Genomic DNA, 8,732 nt, shown 5'->3' with positions numbered 1-8,732 from the left:
ACCCTTACTTTTTTTATGGGAGAAAACCTTACCCTTATCCCTCTTTATTTATTTATTATTATTTTTTTTTGGAATTATTATCTTTATCCCATCATAAACATTTTTTTTTTAAATCTCTTTTGCAAGATATCCTTTTTCCACCCACTCTTTCACATTAAGTTGGCTTCTTTTTTTCTTTTTTTAAAAACCCCTACTTTTTATTTATGAGAAAAAACCCTTATCCTTATCCCATCATCTCATGTAATTTTTATTTTTTATTTTAATGAGATTATCCAATGTAGTTAAAAGAATATTCAATTATCCACCAACATTTTTCACTTTTCTATGTAAAAAATTAAATTAAATTAAATCAAATCTCATGTTCACCCCAACGGTGGCTCGGTCCGATGGAATGAAGGTTACGGGCTGTACTCCCCAATTTACTTGTATTATAGGTCAAGAATATCTAACAACGAGAGGCCCCAAAGATGGCGATGCAATTTTTATAGGAGACAGACGAATGTTTTCCTTTATCTCGCCTCCTTTCTCAAATCCCTATATTTCCCGAGAGCATCACAATATATTTGCCCCCCTTTATGAAATCCGAACTGGACCTCTTTCTCCTCGATAAGTATTTTTCCTCTCTACTCTCATGTTTCTCTTCCCTAATTTTTCCAAACCCCTCTCTCTCACCCACTGGTCTTTATTTATAGGTTTCTCTTAGTGAGATTGTCACGATGAGAGAGATGTTTCCCATGTTGGTGGGTCCTATTGAGCCATATTTCTAACCAGATGGGGCTCGTTGTTTGTGACTAACATGACTCTCTTGAAATTTGTATCAAGCGCCAATTGGTGCTCGGCTAGCGGATTCCCCCAAGGTATTATTTCTTAATCTCGGAATAATAGGAGATGCTCAGTCAAGCTGTGAGCTTGGGCCAAGCCCATCTAGGGGACAAGCTAGGTGCTCAGTTAGCAAGCAGGGTGGAAAGGGCCTATTTAAAAAACGTGTCCTAGGCTCGGTACAGACCAATAGTTGTGACTTGTACAACCCTATCTCCCTAAAATTTAGCATACCTCTTCAAAACTTAAAATACTCACAACTTTTAAAATCTTTTCTTTTTACAATTTGTTTAGCAGATGATACTAATAACCCATCCACAACTTCTCTTAAACTCTAATTACAGTTTTTATTTTTTCTTTTAAAAAAACCCATGTATAAATAATAGCCCACTAGCCACTTCTCCTAAATTCACTGTCTCTAATTTATATATTATAAGTGCACAATTTGTACTCGGTCCAATCACTAGATGGACTCAGGCCCAAAGAGCTTTATACAATAAAATTTGTAGAGCGTGGGCTTGAAACCTAGGTTTTATGGATATTGGACAATTGGTAGGTGGGCTAGATTGCCACTATCTTCGCAATCAATGGATGAAAATAACGGAAATTCTCCTCGGACGTAAGCCGAGGATCACTTGTATTGTCTTTCTTTCTTTAAACAAAAGATTAAAACTGAAGATAATGTGTACAGTGCTTTCGCTATCTCTCTCCCTTTTTCTTTTCTTTTTTTTCTGATCCCCCCTCCCTAATGCCTCTCTTTTTTTCTCTTATATCAATCTTCTTCTCCCTTTCATCTTCCACGTGTAGCACAGATCACCCAATTAGATACTTGTCCCATCCACCACCTTCTTGAAGTCTTCAAACAATAGCTGGAAGGATGAACATTACTGTTCAGAGGTCATTTCCTCATAAATGCAGCCAGAGAGGTAGGTGCAAGGTCTTTAATGCGGTGGTAACAGCCTTTTCCCTTGATATTTCTCATACGTTCTTCCTCTCTATAACTGTGTGGAATATACATTTACCCACCAAGCCATCCAGAATCCTCTCCCCAAACATCATGACGTATCATATGATCTTCACTTGACTTAGCCGAGGAGATGCTTCTCCTCAAAAAACCTCATCAACCTTTCTAGCAAGAGCTGGCTTGTGGGCCTCAAAGGCTTTGCTCGGACAAGTTCACACCACCAAATCAGGCCCAAGGCCCAAATGCATGTTTTGACCATTTTACCCCCCCCCCCCCACACACACACACACACACACACACACACACACACACATATATATATATATATATATATATATATCTCACACTATTTTTAAAAATAAAAATATATCTCGTACACGTTTGACACATCTTTTTCCTAAAAATTAGCCTACACTATATCTATTTAAAAATATCTCACACGTTAGTTTCTTTGCATAGTTTTTTATATTATCTCTCCATTTGTTCTCATCCTCATTTCTCTCTGTTGCCAAAACTGTGTGCTACAAAAGAAATCAAATTCTCTCTTTGTTTGTTTGTTTTTTCTTTTCTTTTCTTTTGTGAAATTTACAATAGTGATTGTTGTATTTAATTATGGGTCTTTTTCCTTCCTTTTTTAATTTAATTTTTATGAACAGGTTGTGAGTGGGATTGCGTTGCCATTAAAGTCTAATACAACACACAATCATCAAAATCCAAGAAGAAGAAACTCTATTTACAAAAGCAAAAGACTTCTTTATCACAGCTATTGGTAGTTTGTCTTTTGATGAGGATTTCGCAATTCACAGATAGTTTTTGTTGAATATTGGTACGTTACTTTTACAAAAGCATTCACATCATGTTATCAAGTTTTGATATTTATCTATACTATGACTGTTTAGACTAGACATTTTTTTGGTTCCAAAATATACCTACAACCTAAATTTAAGTAGAGATAAAGCTTGAGGACGACATAGTAAAAAAACATCTTTAACTCCCATGTGTAACCTTGCCTACAAAATAAGCAATCTTTCACTTTTCTTTCTTCTTCTTCTTCTTCTTTTATTTATTTATTTTTTTTCCTTTATCAAGACTTGGCTTCTTTTTTTTTTAATACCTGGTTTCCCTTGCTCCTTAATCTCATCTCACATTTGGTGTTTCCCCCCTCAAATCTCTTTGTTTTGATTTTGAAGAAAAAATATACTAAAAAGTAGAGATAAAACTTAAGGATAACATGCTAAAAATAATTTATAACTCCCATGTAAAACACTACCTACAAAATAGGACAACCGTCATATTAGTTACTCAACTTCTTCAATTTATTTCTTCCTCAATTCCTCTCAGTTCTATGTTCTCTTTCTTTACACTATTATCGTCATCTTTTCTAAATTCAAAATCCAAAAAAGAGAAACCCTTACTTAAAAAAACAAAAGTGCAGTTCTAATTGTTCCAGTTCAACAGGTATGTCAATTTACATTGCTCTTTATAAAAAAATCAACAGTCTTCTAAATATTTGGACTTTGGGTCTTCTTCATTTCTTTAATTTCTTATGACTAACCTTTTTTTTTTTCAAAATGCGTTTGTGGGTTAAAGCTTATTCATTGCCTTTCTGTGATCACAATAGTACGGTGCTTTTCTTTGATTACTATTACAGTAAAACATAGACTAAATTTAGAACACAAATTGTGCAATTTGGATAAGTATCAAATTGTGTAAAAGAAAAAAAAAACATTTGTCCAAAATTGTAGTAATTCCAAATTATAATTGTTGCAAATTATTAAACATTTTCCTAAAAAAAATAGAAGAGTCTCTGTGCATGTGCGTGCTCAGAGGTTAGTATATAATTTAAATACTTTTGATAGCAATTTTTATATTTTGTTAATTCTTTAAAAAGTATTGTAAGAATATTATTAAGTGTAAAATATAAAATGTATATGTTTTTATTTATTTTTTATTTTTTATTACTTCTTAGTTTTTGTTATTGTGAAGCACTTTTTTTATTTATTTTTTATTTTTACGATTCATTTATTCTAGACTCTTTGGTGGATCAAAAAGTAAATCACATCCAACACACTAACCCAACCCAATTTGACGTCTTAGGTTCGTTTCATGGGTTGATGGGTTGTGTTGAGTTAGAATTCTTATAAAACCTTGGGCTGGGTCAAGTTCGAGTTGATATGTTTTTCAAATCATTTGACCCAACTTCACCCAACATATATAACTATATTTTTATTATCATTATTTAAAATAAAATAAAAAAGATTGATTGGATTAATTTTGAAAGTAATTTAGGCACATTATGAGAATTTTAAATTTTTTGAAAAAATGGATTAAATAGATAATAAAAGCATTTTTCTGACAAGATATAAAACGTGTAAGCCTAACTCTTAGACCTTATCTAATCCATATGAGTTTGGTTGGTCAAAAAATTCTTAATCCAACAAGACCAATCAAGTTGGATTCACACACACACTCAAATCCAACAAGACCGAATTAGATTCTCACCGAGTAGTTGGACTCTCTCTCTCTCTCTCTCTCTCTCATGCGGCACTACGTTAGGACTAGAGGGACCATGGCCCTCTAGCCCCCAACAAATTCAAATAATCTTTAATGATTTATAAATATATAAATACAAAAAATTAAGAGTTTGGTCTATAAGTATATATAAATTCTCGCCTAAAAAAAAATTCTTTTAAGGAACTTAAAAGAAAAAAAGTTAAAAAAATATTAATTGTAGATTGTAATAAAAAATAATGTTACAAATTAAGCTCACTATAATATTTTATTTTTGTGAAAAATAATTCATTATAATTTTATAGTTATTCTAATATGTTATATTTATGGGATGTTGTTATAGAAAATTATTTTTTAAAACTCTTTGAAAGAGTTTTAGGTTTTATCAACCCAGTTCTAACAATGCACTTTTCAAATTATGTGTTAAATATGCTTAGTTTTTGTACTTTTTTTTAATACTTAATTTTTTTTTCCTTTCCAGAGCATTATATTGAAATTTTGGACATGAAAGAGTGCAAAATTATGTGAGATGTCAATATTGAAATGAAATCAAGTTTTTTTAAAATTGACTGGAATGATAATTTCCTAAAATGATCCTTGATGGGTGTATTACTTTGATATTTATGGGTCAAATAATTGTTATATATGCTAGGAATCTAGTATAATTTACAAGTTTTGTTGGTATTTCCATATTTGTAAGTGGTAAATAAGATTTTTTTTTTTGCTTTTTAGAAAATCAAAATTCAAATGTTTAAGAGGGTAAAAGTTTCAAAAAAACAAAAATAAGCTCATAACATGTGAATAAGACTAAAATAAATACTTGTCAATGCCAGCGCCACCTGGAGTCACTGGCTCTAATTAGCTCAATTAGTAAAATTTCTGATGGTTGAATAAGAGATCTGAGATTCAATCCCTGCCTAGCACCTACACCAAAAAGACAAAAACTGATTAGTGCCTTAGTTTAATGATAAAGTGCACAATTATTAGAAGCGGATGTCATAGGTTAAAATTCTATATATATAAAGAAATGACTAACGCTCTGTTTATTTCGCCAGAAAACTATCTATATAGATAGTTTTCCACATTTTCTAGTATTTGGTAGCACAAAAAAAAATTAGTCAACGGAAAACTATCTTTAGTCAATAGAAAACCCGAATAAAAATAAGGTTTATTTTCTATGGGATATTTTCCTTTTTTTTTTTTTGGGCAGGGGATAGTTTGAGTTGAAAATTTGTATGAGAACAAGTAGACTACATTTTAGGTGTTTTATATGGTTTTTGATGTTTGTGTCTGATGATTTCGATAGTCGAGCATGTGGGCATGCTCAAACATCCATAATTCTAATTAATAAACTCAATAGATATTTTTTTTAACATTAAGAAGAAAGTTTGCTATTGAAGATTGTGCCAGATTTTGGGTTTGAATTTATGTACAATCTTACACACTTATGGGCAAGCTTTTGCTTTGATCTAGTGATTATTGTTATTTACTTGGTACAGTTCAAAGTAGATACGTTTTTCTGCACACCAAATTCGTGATTGGTTTACAGCTTATTATTTGTAATAAAAATTTATAGAGAATTTTTATTGTGCATTCTGTTTTCCATGATACAATTTGTTGTTCTGTCTACTCTATTCACAATTTAGTCTCCTAAGATTTGCATGGCTGGTTCTTGTTCGTGTGTGTTTCAGTATACTTGATTTTATTTCTTCTCAGTTTGATGGATTCTTGTTTGGACTACTGTAGAATTTTGAGCTTGCTTTTATTTTTTATCACTGTGAATTATGTAGATTGAGTAGTGCTCTATTAGTAATATTAGAATCGTCTCTCAATGTTTAGGGAATTAAAATTATTAAAGAGTTGTTTTTGTTGTTGTTGTTGTTGTCGTCCTTCTTGTATTGAGAAAGTTCCTCATTTGGCAATTGGAAATTGAGGAGTGAACTGACTCGAGAATGTCAAATTAAGGTAATACTTGTTTAGTATCTCAGGTAGAACATCACTAGCAGAATTATTTTGCTAGATAAAGCTATATCTGAAATAGCATAGTCAAAGGCAAATGGCTAAGTTAAGGTGCCAAGTCTTTGTATCACAAGAGGCATGAGGTATCAAAAAGGTGCTCGCCCAAGTGAAGCAAGGTGCCAAACTCTATATAATGAACTCAAATCATATGTATCTAATACTCATTAGGCACCATTTGAATTTTTCTAACTGGTAGGAGGCTCTACTAATTAATCTATGTAAGGATATTTGGGCTTGGGGATGTTTTTCCAAGGGAGTTAGTGATATAGGTGTAGAAGTGTTAGATGATTCACCTCCGCTTGTTGATGCTGATGTTGATGACGTATCCAAAAAGAAGCAGGTTGATCCCTTACATGTGGCCTCAAATGAAACAAGGTCTCACACGAAACGAAGTCATGCTACTATGATTGAAGATGCTGTTTACCAAGATTTGTCTATACAACTTGGTAAGGTTGAAATCAGCTAAATTTTGGTAGTCTTTATGAAGAAGTTATGAAGATGGATGAGTTTGAAGAAAATATGATTGCGTCTGCATTTAACCATTTGAAAATGACAAGCTCCGTAGACAATAGTTGCAGAACTTCTTTGACAACTATTTAAGCCAATTTTGATTATGTAGGTGCATTTTTGTTAGAATTTAGGCTTTTCTATTTGGACAATTTGGCATTTTGGTATTTATCAGACTATTTGGACAATTAGGCTAAGAAAAATTGATGCTTAGAGTTCCAGAGCCACAAAAATTGCAATGGTATAGCTGCAATGCAATAATTTTCTAAAAAAATGAGATAGTTTTCTAAATTTTTTTTGTATATATCAAACACTAGAAAACATTTTTAAGCCAATTTTCAAGGTTGTTACCAAACTTTGAAAAATGAGATAGTTTTCCAAAAAATGTTCTTTGGAAAATGACCAATTTTCCAAAAAACATTAATGCTAAAACAAACAGAGCATATCATCGATACTATATAAATGCTTAAATTTCATTTAAATTTGTATACAAAACTTATAGATATTTCAATTACTTAATAATACATGGCTTATTATATTATATTAAACATAATATTTAAAAAAATATACGATGTCAACAAATCTAAAATAGAATTGAATTGAGAATTTCACTATAATTTTAGTTTAGAACAAAATGTGATTTTTTCACTAACATTTTAAGGAAAATAGCAAACACATATATAATTGTTCAAAGAGTGTGTGTGTGAGTGTGACTTGAGTTTCATACAATTTCATTATGGTCCTAAAGATCTCTTATCTCCTTTATGTGTGTGTGCATGCATGTGTCTCAAAAAAAGGTCCCCTCGAAGAAAAAATTATAGATCCATCGATATTGCTATTAAGCTCCTTAAAACACATTTTTTTAGAGGGAGAAAAGGGGGAAAAAAAAGCATAGCTATTGAAATAAAAATCATAGCCTACTTTCCTTGTGCTAAGTGAAGAAGTCATATTACTTCATCAACCAAATGCGTGATTCAGTTCTTGAAACCACAAAGATTGTTCTACCAATTTGTTTACTGTAGATTAAATCTTTAAGGAGGTGCCTTGGAGTTGACTAAAAGGTTTTGGTTTGTTGAAGTGGAAGTGTCGTTCGTGTGAAATCAATATATAGGAAGTTTGAATTTCTGAACATGTTTTGGTGACATCAATGAGTTATCTACTCATCCTAGAGTCTAGGCACGAAGGTTTTGGGTCTATTCAATAAAACTCATTCTTTTATAATGGATTGCCTTGGTTGGGATATGTTACCCTATAGTTGTGTTTAGATGTTCGCTATCAGTTTTCCACTTCATCACCAAATCATGTGTTTTATCTTGTTTTATGATTTGGTGAATTCCTGATTTTGGTCAATAATAATAATATTTTTATTACATAATTGAGGTAATTTGATAATTGAATAATAATTTTGCTGAATCCTTGACCAAGTAATGTAAAAGAAATTAATTTATTGCAGCAAAGTCATTACAGTATGGATACTTTTTGTTTTTGTTTGCGGCTGCTGAGCTAGGAAGGAGTGACACAGAGAGCATGAATGTAGCTTTGTTATTGTTCTCCTTAATTCCTAGACGTCTCTTTCTTCTTCTTTTCTTCTTTCTTTTTTTTCTTCTTCCTTGTCGTTCTCTGGTTTGTTTCATTTGGTTGTTGCTAAAATTTTATTTGCTTGCAATTATTTTCTTTGAGACAGAAAAAAAAAAGAAAAAGGTTCTCACCAATTTTTTATACCCCTTGTATATATTTCTTTTCTGCAATAAAAACTGTCACATTTTTTTTAATATAAAAAAAACTCTATATTTCTCTATTTAATTAGTATTGCGCTCGCACTACATTGACCTTTAGAATTATATTTTCAATCATTTTTGGTTTCATTGGCTAAAGTAAGGACAATAATTTTTGTCAAAAAAAAAAGGACAAT

The sequence above is a fragment of the Castanea sativa genome, chromosome 1 (genome assembly GCF_040712315.1).
Source record: "Castanea sativa cultivar Marrone di Chiusa Pesio chromosome 1, ASM4071231v1".
Taxonomy (NCBI): Eukaryota; Viridiplantae; Streptophyta; class Magnoliopsida; order Fagales; family Fagaceae; genus Castanea; species Castanea sativa.
This window is presented reverse-complemented; position numbering follows the sequence as displayed.